At 41.4% G+C, this 18,444-nt stretch overlaps 1 long non-coding RNA gene across 1 annotated transcript; it reads right to left on the minus strand.

Moving 5' to 3' along the window:
* Nucleotides 1-8,231: 8,231 nt before the first annotated feature.
* On the minus strand, nt 8,232-16,247 carry LOC311079846. Its single transcript, XR_014605466.1, has 4 exons — nt 16,011-16,247; nt 15,853-15,892; nt 15,440-15,603; nt 8,232-9,391 (listed from the first exon to the last, which is right to left on the minus strand). It is a non-coding gene; the product is annotated as an uncharacterized lncRNA (long non-coding RNA).
* Nucleotides 16,248-18,444: the final 2,197 nt, after the last annotated feature.

Raw genomic sequence — 18,444 nt, forward strand, 5'->3', positions numbered from 1 at the left:
CCGTTTTCACAGCATAAATTCATGTTTTTACAGGTTGGTCCCATGGACTTTTATTGTATTTTTCGATAGGTTCCGAGTGCCTGACAACTGTGAGGGGGGTGAATTTTTTTCTAACTCGTTAGTTTAGATCGTATTTAGATATAAAATGTATGCCAAATAAGGGCGTGGTTAACTTTGATTGACAGCTTGATTGACAGCTGATAACGAGCATAGGCTGCGGCGAGTGGAATTCCTGAAATTTGACGTCTCGGCCATGATCTGACACAACACATCATACCACCTCTGTATCCTTTCTGAACATTTGTATTGAAATATCGTACATAAAATGGGTTGCTCTGCTATAAACTGCACTAACCGACACTGTAGGAGGACTTCGCTCCAGTTTTTCCGGTAAGTGACATTCCAATACTATTTCACGTAACGTTAGTTAGCACTATTTAGCATCAATTTTTCTGGGCAGTGGCCATATAACTTACTGTAAAAAATTGGCAGTGGCACTGCAACAGTTAGAATTAAATCGCCTCAGATAAGTTAGCTTCCGAGGTACTTTACCCATAGACATAATATATGCAGAGGAGAAAGGCCGCGAAATTTAAAAATACTACTGTTATTGTGTCACAAAATGTAGTTTTAAGAGTTTTTCAGTCGACAATGTAGTTGTTTAAAGCTGAAATCTGTGGTTTATTTATAAAGATAGCGCCTATTTAAAAATGTTATCTGACGGTTTCGGAGTTGTGAGATCCAGCGATCACCGGGCGCTCAGCGCTCATGTACCCCGCCGAGAACAGCCTTACCTCGGCTAGAGCTGCTGACGTTTTCCGGTGATCCCTTGGATCTCACAACTCCGAAAACGTCAGATCAAAATTTTAAATAGGCGCTATCTGTATAAACAGACAACATATTTGAGATTAAAAGAACTACATTCTCGACTGAAAAACTCTTAAAACTACATTTCGTGACACAATAACAGTAACTGCTAGTATTTTTAAATTTCGCGGCCTTTCTCCTCTGCTATTGACGCAACTTGAGATTATAGCAGCGGGATTTAGCATTCTACATAAAGCTACCACTTAATAACCTTTACAGTCTATGCTAATAACACAAAAACAGCTCTCTGCATCAAAGTACTGTCAGCAGTGGCCTTTGACTCTCCTGAAGAACATCCAACATCCTTTTTTTTGTGAATAGCTCTGTGGCAATACTTAATTCGTTGTCAATTTATACAGTCTATGGTTGTCACATTTAAACAGATTGTTGTCAATGGCTAGCTGAGGTAAAATTGTGAACCGCTTTGCACTGCACCATTTGACTGTATACTTTGTACACGGAGTTGTGATTACGAGCGACAGCTAATGTTAGTCAACATACTGGTGTTAGTTATAACCCTATGGTTATAACTGACGTTTGAAACACTGTAAATGCGTCTGCCAAATGAATAAATGTGGTATAAAAATAGACTGATATGTCCCACATTGGATTGTTAATATATTTTGAGCATTAACACTTTTCTTGCCTGTGTCAAGTTTCCCTGTAGGTGATCCAGACAGGATGAACCAATGGGTGCTGAACATGAGGAGAGGGAACTGGACTCCTAACTACAATTCTCGTCTGTGCAGTAGGCATTTCGAGAGGCATCACTTAAGCACTGATTCCAGGGTACTTAACTTAACTGTAACATTGTGTTGTGTGACAAAGTTGTACATTTCAGACATTTTGGAGTGCCCTTTTATTGTGAGCAGTCCAGTAATTATGTTTTTATCTGCATCATTTAATCATTTTAATATGTCACACGTGTAAAATAGTAGGATTATGCCTTTAAAGTCATTTTGCCTGTAAAGTAGTTGGATTATGTTTTTGGTTGGATACATATTGCATAATTAAACAATATGGAATCAGTGACTATTGTTTGACCAGACATTGGTCTAACTGTTGTATAATAGGCTGTGGATTGTTATGAGCTGTCATTATTTCATTGAAAACACAAAAATACAAGAAATGTTTTTTCTACAGAACTTTAAGTACACGATATATACACTGCTAAATCACAGTCATTTACTCTGCAATAATGCCATGTTTTTATTTATTTTTTATTTTCATTTCTATCAGGGAAGGACCTGTCTGAAGGACACTGCTGTGCCTACCATTTTCTCGTTCTCCGCAGAAGAACAGCCAGAAGGAGACTGGGTAAGTGCTTACGAGGAGGTAAGTCTTGCTTGTGTTGAAAATAGCAGTGGCATAGTGGAAGGTGTAAGTAGTGATGAAGGGGTAGACAGTTGTTTTGCTGCCGATCAGAGCAATGTCATGATGGAAGATACATCTGAACAGGATTTTGCTGTTCAGGATGTCGTTCAGGATGTCATTGCTCTGACAGCAAATGTGTGTGGCAGTGACAGGCAGGCAACAGACCACTCTTACTCCTCTCTCGGTGATCACCAGTACATGTCTCCTAGAACGCTAAAAAGAAAGGCCTCTGCTACACAACAACACCTAGCAGACAAGGAGACTGAAGGCAAGAGTTTCTTCTTTGAAGAGCACGCTAACTGTGCTTCAGAAGAAACTTCTTATTTCAACAGACTGTGCCTCCCTCCTTGACAGTCTTGAAGATGTTCCTAGAGAGATCTTTGGAAGATTACAGATGAAGAAAAAGTCAGTGTTTTCTGAAAGCATGAAGCAATTTGCCACAACACTGCACTTTTACTCTGCCAAGGCTTATGATTACGTCAGGGAGAAGATGCACTTAGCTTTGCCGCATCCTCAAACCATCAGGAACTGGTACAGTAGCATCTCTGCAGATCCTGGATTCACTGTTGCTTCATTCACAGCTCTAAGAAGCCATGTTGTTGAGCAGAAGAAAGCAGGGAAAGACACAGTTTGCGCGTTGATGATGGATGAAATGTACATTCATAAGCAAACTGAGTTTGGGGGTGACCAAGTGCACGGCTATGTTGACATCGGTGCCGGGGAGATGGAGAATGTTGTGGCAACACAAGCATTGGTCCTCATGGTAGTTGCTATCAACGAGTCTTGGAAGATCCCTGTTGCTTACTTTCTCATCAACAGCATGACCGGTGCAGAGAGAGCAAACATCATCCGAGAGAGTCTCATTAGACTTCATGCGATCGGAGTTAGGGTGGTTTCATTGACCAGCGATGGACCCTCTCAAAACTTTGCGATGATCAAGGAGCTTGGTGCCAGTCTTGACATCATGGACATGAGACCCTACTTTTTCCATCCTGAGGATAGCACACAAAAAATCCATGTGCTCTTGGATCCATGTCACATGCTCAAGCTTCTTCGGAATGTCTACTCCACAGCAGAGGTACTAGTAAGAGAAGATGGTCAGCAGATCAAATGGCAGTACATTGAGGAGCTTCACAAGCTTCAAGAGAAGGAGGGCTTGCGTCTTGGGAACAAGCTCAGAATGGCGCATATTGAGTGGCGGAATCAGAAGATGAAGGTCAATCTTGCAGCCCTGCTCTTCAGCAGCAGTGTGGCTGATGCCCTTGAGTATTGTGAGCAGGAGCTGAAGTATCCCCAGTTCATCGGATGTGCAGCCACGGTTCACTTCCTGCGCACAATTGATGCAGCCTTTGATGTCCTAAACAGCCGCAATCCACTCGGCAAAGGATTCAAAGCACCAATTAAGCCTGCAATGAAACATCGAGCCAAGGGTATGTTAGAAGAAGCAGAATCACTTCTCCGTGGGCTTCAAGTGCAACAAAAAGGAACCCTTGTACATTTACATCGTACACAGAAAAAACCACCAGTCTATGGTTTCATTGCTTGTTGTAGAAGTGTGATGGGTGTATATGAAGACCTGGTTGAGCAGCCAGCTGCCCCATGCAGATACCTCCTGACATACAAACTCAGTCAGGACCACTTGGAGCTGTTCTTCTCAGCGATCAGATCGCGTGGTGGTCACAACAACAACCCCAATGTAAGACAGTTTCGTGGAGCATACAAGCGACTCCTTGTCAGGCATCAGGTGAAGAAGGGCACAGGCAACTGTCTCCTCCGTGACAACACCACCATCCTTGACTCAACACCTGCAGCCATGAATATCGCACGCAGAGTGGATGTGGAGCCTGTAGAAGTTCTTGTGCCAGAGGATGACACTCTCTCTCACCTTCCTGATGTTGACAGTCTGTCTGAGTACAAGGAAGCTGCAATTGCATACATTGCAGGCTTCATTGTGAAGAAGATGAAGCAGAAGGTCACTTGCATGCCATGCTCACAAGCATTAAACACAGATGACGTGGTACATGGATTCATCACTCTAAAGAACAGAGGTGGCCTACAGAAACCATCACCAGGCATTATCGCAATTTGTCAAGCGACAGAAAAACGCTTCCAGCAGCTTCTCAATGCCAATGAAGGAAAGCCTCCACGGGGAAAAGGGACAACGGCAACTATAGTCACCCAGGTTCTGTCTGCTTGTTCCGAAAAGAATCTTTTCCCACAGCTACACAGCCACATGTTTGACATGTCTGTTGAAGCCAACCATGTACATGTTCTAGTGAAGATGGCTTCTTCATGGTATTGTAAAGTTAGATTAAACCATATCGCGAGGCGGGAGACAGAAAAAATAAAAAAAGGCAAGGTAGTTCGCAGAAAGCTCACAAAATTAATCCATTTCTGTGGAGATTAAACTAGTTGTTGTAAATATGGTTAGTATGTGTTTGTGTATATATGTATGTATGTATGTATGTATGTATGTGAGTGTGTGTGTGTGTGTGTGTGTGTGTGTGTGTATGTACATATGTGTATATATTTGTATTTGTGAATAAATATTTTCATGTAGTTAATGTTCTTGTGTAGATATTTATGTATGTGTGTGTGTGTGTGTTTGTAAAACATTTACTGACAGTGAGCTGTAGCTGAATACGCCTGTTCTGTCGTGCTGCCATCGAATTTAGCTTTGCTTAGAGCCCGCATAAACGGGGCATGAGCAATAGCTGAATACGCCTGTTCTGTCGTGTCCCCATTCAGTTAGGTGGTCTGTGAGTGTGTTGTTAAAACAAATTCATATGTATCAGTTCTTTAATATGTGGCCATTTTATGTGTGTATGTAATATAAATGTGTGTATATATTCTAAGTGTAATATAAATGTCATTTTCATGTTGTCTGCGTCTTGGTTTGTTAAGTAAGTCTTGTCCCGTGTACTCACTCTTGGCCTACACCTTGACGTGGTGAGTGAGCTTTCTACTAAGCTAGGTCATAACATTTGCATTGTATTTACCAGTATTTCTGTTTTCAGATCAGCCTAAGGTGTGGAACAATTTGATGAAATCCTATAAGATGGCCACAGCAAAAGCCATGTTGACCAGTGGAAACTTCTAATTTCAAAGACTTTTCATCAGATCAGTGCCATTCAGACACTCCGCAATGTTAGGTAAAAAATAACTGGGACTGGGTAAACTCCATAAAGATGCCATTCCGCAATACTGACTATTTACTAGCTTACAACATTTTGTGTTATTTACCTGTAATGCTCAAGACATATAAATAAAAATGCAAATTTACTTCTGCATCTAGGTCTTTAATTCAACCTACTGATTGTTTTTGCTCCTACTGCAATTTAATTGTAAATGTTTGACAGCATAGACAAAACTGGTTTGATACAAGTTTTATTGAGTTAAATGTAGATCACAGTTGATCGGAAAGTTCCAGTAAGTGTTTTCATTTTCAAGTTCAGTGCCATCAACAGTAAGTTTGTAAATGAACAGACATTGGTTTGGTTTGGCATAAGTAAAGGGAAGGGTGTATATATATATATATATATATATATATATCATATATAATGGACAACATGTATGACATACCCTGCAGTATTGCAATAACGTTCCAGGGGTTTGAGGAGACTGTTCAGTTCATTCGTGGTTGCCCTTGAGCAAGGCATTTAACCCTGAGTTGTTCTGGGGAGATAAAATAAATAAATTAATAAAAAGGTGGGGTGGGGGGGACAGCTACATTCCCTGTGAAATGGAGAGGAGGCCCCTGAGATGGAATGACCAGGGTGGATGAGGGGCTTTTCTTGTGGAAGGGGGAGTGGTGGGCAAATACAAAAAAAAAAAATCTAATTGGTGAATGAGGTTTATTTTTTATTTTTTTTAAATAGGGAATGGGGCAAACAAAAAAGGTAGAGGAAGAACAGTAATTATGTTAAACAGTGTTATGGTCAGCAATGATATATGAATTTAAACTAGATAAAAGGTACACCACACCACATATAGTATTCAAAAGCCTGGCCATTTCAGCTGTAAAAGGCATGTCTAAAAGATTAATCCAGAACCACCCCTACTGGATTAAGTCTTTCAGACATTCAGCGACGCTATTTAAAAAATATTCATTGCCCCTAGTAGACAGATGAACCTGGTCTCTAAGAAACAACGCAGGGTTGTCAAACACTATGTGTGGATGGAGTACGATTCCCCCCTTGAGACCCAACACAAAGCTGGCCATCACACTGTTTACCCATACCCGGGACCGGTTGATCTTCTTTGGGTCTGTGGATCCCCATCGACGACGCTGGGTGATTGCAGATATGATGATGGTCATCTGTGGGTGCCGCCGATGGAGATCACACAGGTCCTGCTTCATCTCTGCGGCGAGATCCACGCTCTTCATCTTCCCCAGATCGTTCCCGCCGCAGTGGATGAGCAGGACCTCCGGGACTGTTCTTCCTCGCAGGGACTGGGCAAAAAAGGGGAGGATGCCACGCCACCTCAGTCCACCCCAGCCAAACCACTTCACCTGGGCATCTAGTCCCAGGTTAGAGCCCAGGGACCTCCTTGCCGCCTCCTCTCCACGGCGAACATAGCTGTCCCCCATGATCCACACAGTGGGAACTGCCAAAATAGAAAGGTAAACATTTCATTACAGTCATACCTGTGTAACCTACAATGTAATTCAATACAACACAATAGTGCCAACTAACAACACTTGTAATCACCAGTAGTCGCAATTGTGATTTTAACAGTAAAAATACATATTGTGCAAACCATTACTCTAAAATGTTATTTAGTTTTACTCATTGCATAATCCATAACAAAACATCACTTGTATATATATATAATATACAAACCTCTTATGTTAACGGCATCCATAACGAAAACTGCAGAAAAACAAAATGAATATTAACATTAAACAATTGGAAATGGTGACCAAGTATATCAACATACTGCCTGCCACTGACCACTCGAGCAAAATAGCTAGCCATTGACAACAATCTGTTTAATGTGATGTGCGTAAGCTTCGTGTGAAGTTATGATATGAACGAACGTTTTACCTTAAATGTGACAACCACAGACTGTATAAATTGACAACGAATTAAGTATTGCCACAGAGCTAACGTTATTCACAAAAAAAAAATGTTTATTGACGATAACTATGCTTCGTTGCCCTTAACGTTATACAGTGCTATGTTAACAGGACGCTAACTTATCTGAGGCGATTTAATGCTAACTGTTGCAGTGCACTAGGCTACGTGAAATAGCACATTTAAAAATACTACTGTTATTGTGTCACGAAATGTAGTTTTAAGAGTTTTTCAGTCGAGAATGTAGTTGTTTTAATCTCAAATATGTTGTTTTTTTATACAGATAGCGCCTATTTAAAATTTTGATCTGACATTTGCGGAGTTGTGAGATCCAAGGGATCACCGGGCGCTCAGCGCTATGTATCCGCCTGGAACAGCCTTACCTCGGCTAGCGCATCTGACGTTTGCCGCTGGTTCATGTCTCTAGTCTAGTGGAGTTGTTAAACATGGGATACAATTCGTCTTGTGTAGGCTATATCTAACGGACGATCTTTAACGTTAACCATAACATTAACGTTAACAGTTAACTGCTAACGTTAGATTATTTTACCTAGAAGTTGCAAACACAACTCCGTTCATTCTTTGTAGTACTAACTTGTTAACTGTTCACATGAGTTTACCCGGATAGTACCTTGCAGAATACATAACTATAAGGTGTCTGAACATGTCTTTAAGAGACATACATGAACTTCACGTTACAACTTACCAGAAAATTCAGATGGGTTGTCTATGGTTGTACTCAAAAAATAGGTTGTACTCTTCAGCTTCTGCCAGTCGATCTTTATAGATAGCTGAGGCTGCTTGGCTGAAGAGGCGGGTCCAACGGCCGGCTCAGCCGCACACAAAGCCCGCCCTTTTACCCATATATGGATCGGCCAGAAGGTGGGCGGGGTTAGGATTTCCTAAGAATTTCCAAGATGGCGCCGCCCATACCCCCCATAAACGGCTTCAAAACAGTTCTTCAGAAAGTCTATGGGTGACGTCACAGACGCTTTGTCCATATTTTTTACAGTCTATGGTCCAGATCAAGCGTGCCGCACAAGCCCTGAAAAGTGAAGCCAAAACGTCTCGATCGCCCCCCGGTGACTGGTCCTAGTATAGGTCATAAGCCCTCCCTGTGTTATTCAACGGGACGTGAGACAACTAAACAATTAAATTACACTTCAAATATCTTTTTCCAAAGGTGGTTTCTTTCATTTGCTGTCGTTTTTATCACGCTGATGTAAGTTCAAGTGTCTGTCTCAAAAATAAGTTGGTTTTTACACTGTAAAACTTTTCACTGTAATTTTACAGTAAAATACTGGCAGCTGGGTTGCCAGCCACATACTGTATTTTCACAGAACTAGTACTGTAAACAGCATTTACAGTATTGTACTGTAAAACGTTGTACTGTAAATTTACAGTAAAATACTGGCAGCTGGGTTGCCAGCCACATACTGTATTTTTACAGCACTAGTACAGTAAACAGCATTTACAGTACTCCACTGTAATTACCAAATACAGTATATACCACATACTTTTACAATATTAAACTTGTCTACAGCAATAAATTGTATAGTAGTCACACTAGGAAAAAGAAAACAACATTTTCTGGGTTTTAAAACATTTATTTTGGTTAAAAGCAAAGATCAGAACATTGCCTTCTGTGAACATGTTGGCTGAATTTTTTTAAACATAAAATTCAATTTTAACACTTAACAACAAACAGGTAACACTTAGCGCTTAATTAAAGGGATAGTTCACCCAAAAATTTAAATTAGTCCATGTTTTACTCACCCTCAAGTCATCCTAGGTCTATATGACATTCTTCTTTCAGACGAATAAAATCAGAGTTATATTAAAAAATGTCGTGGCTCTTCCAAGCGTTATAATGGCAGTGAATTGCCGTTTCTGTTTTGAAGTCCATACAAGTGCAAACGAAATCCCATTCAAAGTCTGCAAGTTTTCGCAGAAGTGAGGACACCTGTAGGCTTACAGTGTTCTTTTTTTGCACAACTTGGCCAGTTTTCTTTGAAGTTACTTGTCCTTTCTTTGTTTTTGATCCACGTTCAGGATTGATGTCAAGAAAGCGTCTAAAAGGCAGAAAAGAAAGAAAAAAAAACAATGAAATATTATGGACTGAGTTTATATATTTTGACAGAGAGAGACAGCACAAAAGATGTGTAAATAGAAACCAGATAACTTTTTTAACGACTAGTTTGTTAGGATAAAACTGAACATGAAAAAAAATGTTGGATGTCCTGATCAATAACTGATATTTTTTCTGCCCTGGTTAAAATACATCAACTCAATGCTGTTTACATGTGCACTGTCAACTAACTAAACTTTTGGAAGTGGGGTTGCCAGATTTAAAGTTTTATTCTACAACTTTTAATATCATCCCGTCATCAGGTCCCATCAGAGTATCAGTGGAAAGGCAGCCATAGACTCTGTTTATATAGAGCACACATTGCCAGAATCCAGCCCAAACCTTTGTGACAGAAATAATTTAACTTTAATTGCAAGCCTTGCAATGTTTATTGCATACATGACTACATGATAATGTTAAACATGACATTTACCAGACTAAAATGCATGTTTGCACCCAAAAATGAAAATTCTGTCATTATTGCTCACCCTTAAAGGAGAACTCCCATTTTTTTGTAAATTTGGAGTGCTGTCAATACAGAGAACAACGACAAAAATCGCTGTTGCCTACACCATGTTATCCTCTTTTTAAAATTTGCACCCTGTTGACTTCAATGGGGCAAGTTTTAAACCTGCTTTTAGCCTCTTAACATCCTTGATGTGTCATTACAAGTGCCCAGCCAATGTGAGTGATTCCTTCAGAGTGAACACGGTGAATCTGACTGCAGTAGATGTGAAAGATATGAATAAAAATTATGTTATTTCAGCCAGCGCACATACCTGTATTTACATCCTGTTTTCGGTCGAAGTCCATAGTAATCGATTGTCGAGTTCACGCTCGTGATCAAAGGTAACTAAACATATGTGCGTGAACTCGACAATCGATTACTATGGACTTCGACCATAGTATATGTGATGTTATGAGTACATTAGTTTAAGAACTACATTACCCATCATGCCACACTAGTGCGGGGCATGCGCGGAAGCGCAAATGTAGATGGTTGCACGGGATTGTGGATATGCATGTTGTGAAGTAAAGAGATTGAGATGTTCAATCACGTCTTGTCTGCTTATTATAAGACTAAGCAAACAACACATGGTGTCAGAAGTGGCCGTGAGCAGTTACGGAGAGAAGAATTGCCACGGGTGAGTCACGGAAAAAGGGAAAATAGGACGGAAAAGTTCCCGGTCGCGTGAGTGTAAAGGGTTAATAACGCAACATGCTAACCGAGTTGGCTACGGCGTGTGATGTCTACAAGTGGCAGTGAAAGTGAAGCGGGGGACGAGGGACAGATCGAACAAGTAGAAGAGGATTTTGTGCCCGAATCGGAGGACAACCAGCAACAGGAGAGAGCTGAGGAAGTCCTGGTACCCCGACGTGCAGTAATGGAGAGGCTAAGTCCACCCACTTCCATGCAACTGACTGGTAATCTTGCTGATAATTGGAAGCGTTTTAAACAAAGATTTAATATATATTTAGCAGCAAGTGGAGCAGGGGGTGATGATGAAAAATTGAAAGCACACATCCTTTTGCATGTTATGGGAGAAGATGCTTTGGACATATATAATAGCTTTCAGCTGGATGAAGCTAATCTGACTTTAGCAGAGCTAATTGCAAAGTTTGAAGAGTACTTTGTGCCTAGTCAGAACGTGACATTTGAGAGGTACAAGTTTTTCACTCATGACCAAAAGCAAGGAGTACCTTTTGATCAGTACTTAGCAGAGCTTCACACACTAAGCAAAACATGTGAATTTGGCACCCTGAGAGATTCACTAGTAAGAGACAGGATCGTCTGTGGCACAGTGGACAATACACTCAGAGAAAGACTGCTCAGAGAGACTGGACTTACACTAGATAAGTGTGTCACAATGTGCAGAGCAGCAGAAACAACTCGGGCACAAGCAAAAGAGCTTCGGAGAGGTGAAACAACAGTGCATGCAGTAAATAAAGAATGGAAGAAAAAGAAAACATTTACCAAACAAAAAGATCAAAAAGAGAAGTCTGCAGAGTTCAAATGTGGTAAATGTGGAGGCAGCCACAAGCCAAAATCATGTCCTGCATTTGGAAAATCCTGTAACAACTGTGGAAAGAGCAATCACTATGCAAGATGTTGCAAATCAGCTTCTAAGCAGAAAGTCTACGCAGTTGATGAGGAAGAAGAGGATGATGAGGAGTTCATTGTGGACGTGGTGCAGGCTCGTACAACTGAAAAAGAGGAATGGATTGTGCCAATTGAGGTGAATGAGACATTAATACCATTCAAGTTAGATACAGGCGCCCATGTTAACCTTCTATCTTTTGAAGATTACAAAACATTGACTGTGAAAAGCAAAATTCATCCTATAAAAACAAAAGTGACAGGATACACTGGAGAACGCGTTCCTGTCAAAGGCGGATGCTTCGCAACCTTCAAACACAGAGGCCAGCAGATAAGAGCATTGCTACTGATCGTGGATACGAATGCACAACCAATCCTGGGACTCAAGGCGTGCACAAAGCTCAATCTGGTAAAAAGAGTGTTTGTAGTGACATCATCAGATACTGCAAATGATCATGACTCACTCATGGAGGAGTATAAGGACTGTTTCGAAGGACTTGGATGTCTACCAGGGGAGCACAAAATACGTGTGGATAAAAGTGTGTCACCTGTTGTGCATCCTTGCAGGAAAATCCCTTTTGCATTGCGTGGAAAACTGAAAGAGGAACTAGTGCGCATGGAAAAATTAGAGGTCATCAAGAAAATAGATGAGCCAACTGAATGGGTCAGCTCGCTGGTTGTTCTGCAAAAGAAAACAGGTGCTCTGAGAACGTGCTTGGACCCAAGGGACTTAAACAGAGCAATTAAAAGAGAACACTTTAAGTTACCAACGAGAGAAGAAATCATGGCACAGTTTGCTGGAGCTAAATGGTTCAGTAAACTAGACGCTTCGTCAGGTTTTTGGCAGCTAAGGCTGGACGAGGAGAGTTCGAAGCTGTGCACATTTAACACACCTGAGGGCAGGTACAGGTTTCTTCGTCTGCCGTATGGTATTTTATCAGCGCCTGAAGTCTACCATAAGACGATTCACATGATCTTCGAGCACATACCAGGAGTAGAGACAATGATGGATGACATCATAGTCTGGGGGTCGACTCGAGAAGAACACGACGAAAGACTGAGAAAAGTGCTAGACAAGACAAGGGAAGTGAATCTGAAGCTTAACAAAGATAAATGTGAGTTTGGAGTGAAAACACTTACCTTTGTGGGAGATGTCGTCAGTGAAGAGGGGGTGAAGCCAGACCCAAGAAAAACGTCAGCAATCAACAACATGGAAAGACCAAACAACAAAGATGAGGTCAGACATTTTCTCGGTATGGTAACCTACCTGGCTAAGTTTGTCCCACAGCTGTCAGCGCAGTCAGCACCTCTAAGGAGTCTTCTTGAACAAAAGAACGAATGGATCTGGTCCCACGAGCAGGAACAATGCTTTGTCAAACTGAAAAAGATTCTGACGCAGGAGCCAGTATTAAAGTTTTACGACCCAGAGAAAAGAACAAGGATCTCAGCAGATGCGTCACAGTACGGCCTGGGAGCGGTGCTGCTGCAGCAACACGATGAGCAGTGGCTACCTGTCGCCTATGCATCTAGAGCCTTGACAAGCGCCGAGTCCAGGTATGCTCAAATAGAGAAGGAGCTGTTAGCGAGCATGTACGCCTGTGAACGGTTTCATCAATACGTCTATGGTCAAGCTTTTGAAGTAGAAACTGACCATAAGCCTCTGGTGTCCATCATGTCCAAACCACTGAATGACTGTCCTGTGCGGATACAGCGTATGCTAATCAGGCTGCAAAAATATGACGTGCACATGATATATACACAAGGGAAATACATGTACACCGCTGACACCTTGTCTAGAGCAGTGGATAAGGAGGAACGTGCAGACAGCGAGAATACCGCAGAAATACAGGCATATGTGGACATGATTGTGACGTCTCTGCCGGTAACAGCTGATAGAACAGAACAAATACGGAGAGAGACAAATGCAGATGAAACAATGAAAAAACTCAAGAGCACAGTGCAGACAGGATGGCCTGAAACTAAAAAGGACTGCCCCATGGAAATACAAGACTACTGGAACTGTAGAGCAGACCTCACCGTGGTGGATGACATAGTGTTGAAGGGGAGCAAGTTTGTTATTCCATCATCACTACGTAAACAAATGCTCCTAAAGATACACGAAGGCCACCTCGGAGAAGTCAAGTGTAAACGACGGGCGAGAGAAGTAATGTACTGGCCGAGAATCAACCAAGATATCAGCCAGACAACAGCGTCATGTGAACTTTGTCGTATTCACAGGCCAAAACAACAAGCTGAGCCGCTGATGACTCATCCAGTGCCCCACAGACCCTACTACAAGGTTGGAACTGACCTATTTGACTGTGATGGAAAGAGTTACATAGTGGTCACCGACTACTTTTCAAACTATCCAGAAGTTGGAGCGCTGCAGTCAACATCAAGCAAGGCAGTCATCAGCTACCTTAAGACTGTCTTTGCCAGACATGGTGTTCCATGTGAACTGTTTTCGGACAATGGGCCACAGTTTTCCAGCTGCGAGTTTTCTGCCTTTGCCAAAGAATGGGGGTTTTTACACTCTACGTCGAGTCCAACCTATCCAAAGTCCAACGGCTTGGCAGAAAGCTCTGTGAAAACAGTAAAAAACATGATGAAAAAAGCGCAGGACAGAGATGACTTTCAGAAAAGCTTACTGATTTATAGGAGTGCACCTTTACAGAACGGACTATCACCAGCACAAATGTTGATGGGGAGACGCATTCGCTCTAACCTACCAATAAATGAGGACTTGCTTACGCCCAAAAGTGCACACAAAGTCAGAAAAGTAAAGGAAGAACAAAAACTGAAACAAAAACAGCTGTATGATCGAACGGCAAAACACCTGCCAATGCTGAAACCTGGAGACATGGTGCGTCTCAGGGACATCTCTACAGGCAAGTGGAGACAACAGGGGCAGGTGGAGGAGGAAGTTGCTCCACGCTCCTATAGGATCCAGACAGAGAATGGACTGTCTCTGAGGAGGAACCGCACAGATCTTCAACTACAGCCGACGGAAAAGGACATTACAGCTCAGGAGATGGTTCAGCAGGACACGGCTGAAACTACAGAGCTAACTGACAGTGCTCTGACAGCAGCGTCTGCATCACCAGCTGCTGCAACACCTTCCAAACTGTCGAAATCACCAGCTGCTGAAAGACAGGCTAGACCCAAGAGACATGTTCAGCCACCCAAAAGGCTGATTGAGAGTTGCTAAAGTCTCTTTAGTTTTTTTTTTTTTCTGAACAAAAGAACAACGTGGACCTTAAGTTAGTATATATATAAAATGTAAAAAAAAAAAAAACTAAATGTTGACATGTTTCTAAGTTGTGTTTTGATGCTTAGAAAGGTTGCACTTTATTGTTGCCTATATATATATATATATATATATATATATATATATATATTTATATATAGTGTTTAAGTTGGGGAAAAGTTGTTTCCTAGTAAAAAAATAATAATTAATTTAAGAACACTTTAAGATGGCTATGTTTGCAGGGGTAAACATTATTTCTTTATAGGGGGAAAGATGTGATGTTATGAGTACATTAGTTTAAGAACTACATTACCCATCATGCCACACTAGTGCGGGGCATGCGCGGAAGCGCAAATGTAGATGGTTGCACGGGATTGTGGATATGCATGTTGTGAAGTAAAGAGATTGAGATGTTCAATCACGTCTCGTCTGCTTATTATAAGACTAAGCAAACAACACAGTATATACCCTACCTAATTACCCTATATACCCTAATTTTATTAAGGCCTAGACCTGGCTTAAGCTAAGCCCAGTATGGAAACCAGGGCCATATTGTTCATACCAGTAGTCAGCTTAATAAATACTGTCAAGACAAGTCACAATTCAGTCAAATATTTATATGAATGGCAAATATGCCAATGACTAACCTCTGAACAAACTCAAGGTGCTGCCTCTTCCTGTACTGCAAGCTGAAGTTATAGGAGGAGGCAAACAGCGCTGCCAGGCCAGTGATGAAGTTAGGCTGTGATCCTTTCACACACACCTTGACCTTCCAAACGTAATATCCAGCACTGGTTGCTTAGAGATTGACCTGTAATTGAAAAAAAAAAAAAAAATTAATAAATAATATTAATAATTAAAATAACTATTGTGGGTTCCACTGTGGTTCGATGTAGTTGTCTATCTGTTCATAGTTCTATAAATTAAAATTTTCACCTAAAAATTAAAATTGATTAGGGTTAGAAGAACACTAAAACGCACTGCCATATTATTTTGCTTGTTTTAAGCATAAACTCACTAAATTTTGACTTATTCTTTCAGAAAACAAGACAATTTTTACTTGTCAATTAAATGCTTCTTCATGTAAGAATTGTAGATATCTGGAGAGGAAACAAGAAAAAAAAAAACACTAATTAAGAAAAACATATTTTGCAGTGGGGTGAGTAAATGATGGCTTTTCATTTTAGGTTTAAACTTAAAACTTTAATGTTTACATACCAGGAAATAAGTCGTGGACTCTCTAGTGTAGATTGCTGGACATCAGAGTTGCAAATTCCTGAAACAATTTTTAAAAAGGACAGCACAACCATGATCAACAGAACCAAAACATAAAACATATTACAGATTAATGAGATTTGTTGAATAATCTCTACTTATCTACTTGAAGGATAACACCGTCTAACTTCTCTTTGAATTGTGGGAGTAACGTTAGTTGTAGGATCATGGGATGGCAATCAGGAATACTACATTTGAAAAAAGAAGCATTAGGAACAAGGATTTTCTTGTGCTAGCAAAATTCTGACAACGATTCAAAAGCACGATCACAGAACTGACAGCATTTGATAGCATTTTTTTTTTTTACCACATATAACTGTAACACTACTTAAAAGCACTTACATTAGCACTGGACCGTCATCAGATTACAAAGCCTGAAACGAAAAATATATATCAAAAGCAGGTCATGCAAATAACATGGTATATGTCGCCTATTATGTGAAATATCGAAGTTAACGTTAACGTTACTTGGTAAACAGGTGGAACAGAGTGTTTGCGCGGCTGCGGTAGTAAACCGCGTTCGCAAAATCAAACCAAATAAGTATTTGTGAAAACAATGTAGAAATGCGAATGCAAAAAAAAACAAAATATATTGGCTTACCGTATCACTCAGTTGAACAATTTTCCATCTTCTCAAACTCTAAATCCCACTAATCGTCACAGGCGCAGGTTAGATTATTCAGATGACAAATTCTTCCATCCGTCTTCATGTAGCATGTTAATGTCGCCCATTTTCTGCTGCGTCACAGGCAACTAATGTTTGAAACACGAACCGAAGCTCACAAAAGCTTAAAAATTGCTCACAGATTCGCAGACACTGTTTATCTTGTTAACAGGAATGATTATTCTGTTCAGTTGAATCCCGCTGACAAATCAAGTTTGCCTGTAGTAGCTACTGTCGTCTCGCGTCACATTTGAACTGAATTGAGCGCGAAAGAAATCAATCCCACAATGCAGTGCTTTTACAGTATGATACTGTATTACGAATTTATCGGGTTGAAAACAGAAATGTGCTGTATATTTACAGCTGTTCTGTAAAATATACAGCTTAATACTGTATTATGGAAATACAGTACAATTCTGTAGGAAATTCGCTGTAAATTTACAGTAAAGTTTTACAGTGTAGTTAGTTACGTGATGCGGTGGTGTAACGTCATGATTGACAGCTGTGATTGACAGGTTCTCTGAGCGAAGTAGTCACTGAAGCACCAACGGACATTTTTTTTGGGATCTTCTGAGGACTGAGGAGATTGTATTTACTTTATTTTAACAAGCCTCTTGTCGTACTGCAATCAATAAAAAAGTGTGCAGAATCCACTGTCCATGAGTGCATTCTGCGAGAGTGAGGGCGGAGCGTTGATCTCGCGGCTTTACTTCCTGCTCACTCGCGCAGGTCTGGTCCCGAGATATTAAATTACTCCATCAGAGTGGAGTAAAGCCTCAGTGTCTCACCTGTCCGTCAGCACCAGCCGATGCGTAGCGGTTCCCGTCAGGAGAGAAGCGCGCACAGTTCACGAAGCGACTGTGATCCTGCAAACACACACACACACACACCACAGGCTAGTATTTTATTGTTTTAAGCATAAACTTCATTTTTATTTTAATTTCACTTCATTTCATTTTGCTTCTCCAGTTGTTGCATCTTGATTTAACCCTCAGGTGATGTTCGGTGTTTCTGACCAAAATTTTTATTTTACTTTTTAGAAACTTGGTAAAGGGTTTGGCACTTGCTATGTGAAAACGTCTCGGGTTACGACTGTAACCCTTGTTCCCCGAGAAGGGAACGAGACACTGCGTCGTCGTCGTGACGACACTTTGGGGAACGCCCTCAGCGTAACGCATCTGAAGCATGAATGAAATCTGTCCAATCCTGATTGGTGCTGCGTCATGACGTAGTAGATGACGGCATAACCGGAAGATACAAAGGGACGCTGGCACAAACACACATCAGCTATTTGCGATGAAGCAAGCGCTCTGACCGTGATAGGTGTGGCGACGAGACGCAGTGTCTCGTTCCCTTCTCGGGGAACAAGGGTTACAGTCGTAACCCGAGACGTTCCCCTTCGAGGGAACTCGCACTGCGTCGTCGTCGTGACGACACTTTGGGGAACGTAATACCCACTATGCCACACCGTAATCGCACCCGCCCTAGTATGAAGCTGTAAGAACAGGCATACTTAGGACCGAGCACTCTGGCGCCAGGCGTCACAGGAAGTTGCAGACTGTAAAAACGTATGAAGGTGTGCGGGGTGGCCCACCCGGCCGCCTCGCAGATATCCTGAAGCGAGACGCCAGAAAGGAGGGCCACCGAGGAGGACATGCTCCTGGTGGAATGAGCCCTCACGGCCATAGGTGAAGGCAAATTGCGCACCTGATA

This window comes from Abramis brama, assembly GCF_963993115.1.
Source record: "Abramis brama genome assembly, chromosome: 3".
Taxonomy (NCBI): Eukaryota; Metazoa; Chordata; class Actinopteri; order Cypriniformes; family Leuciscidae; genus Abramis; species Abramis brama.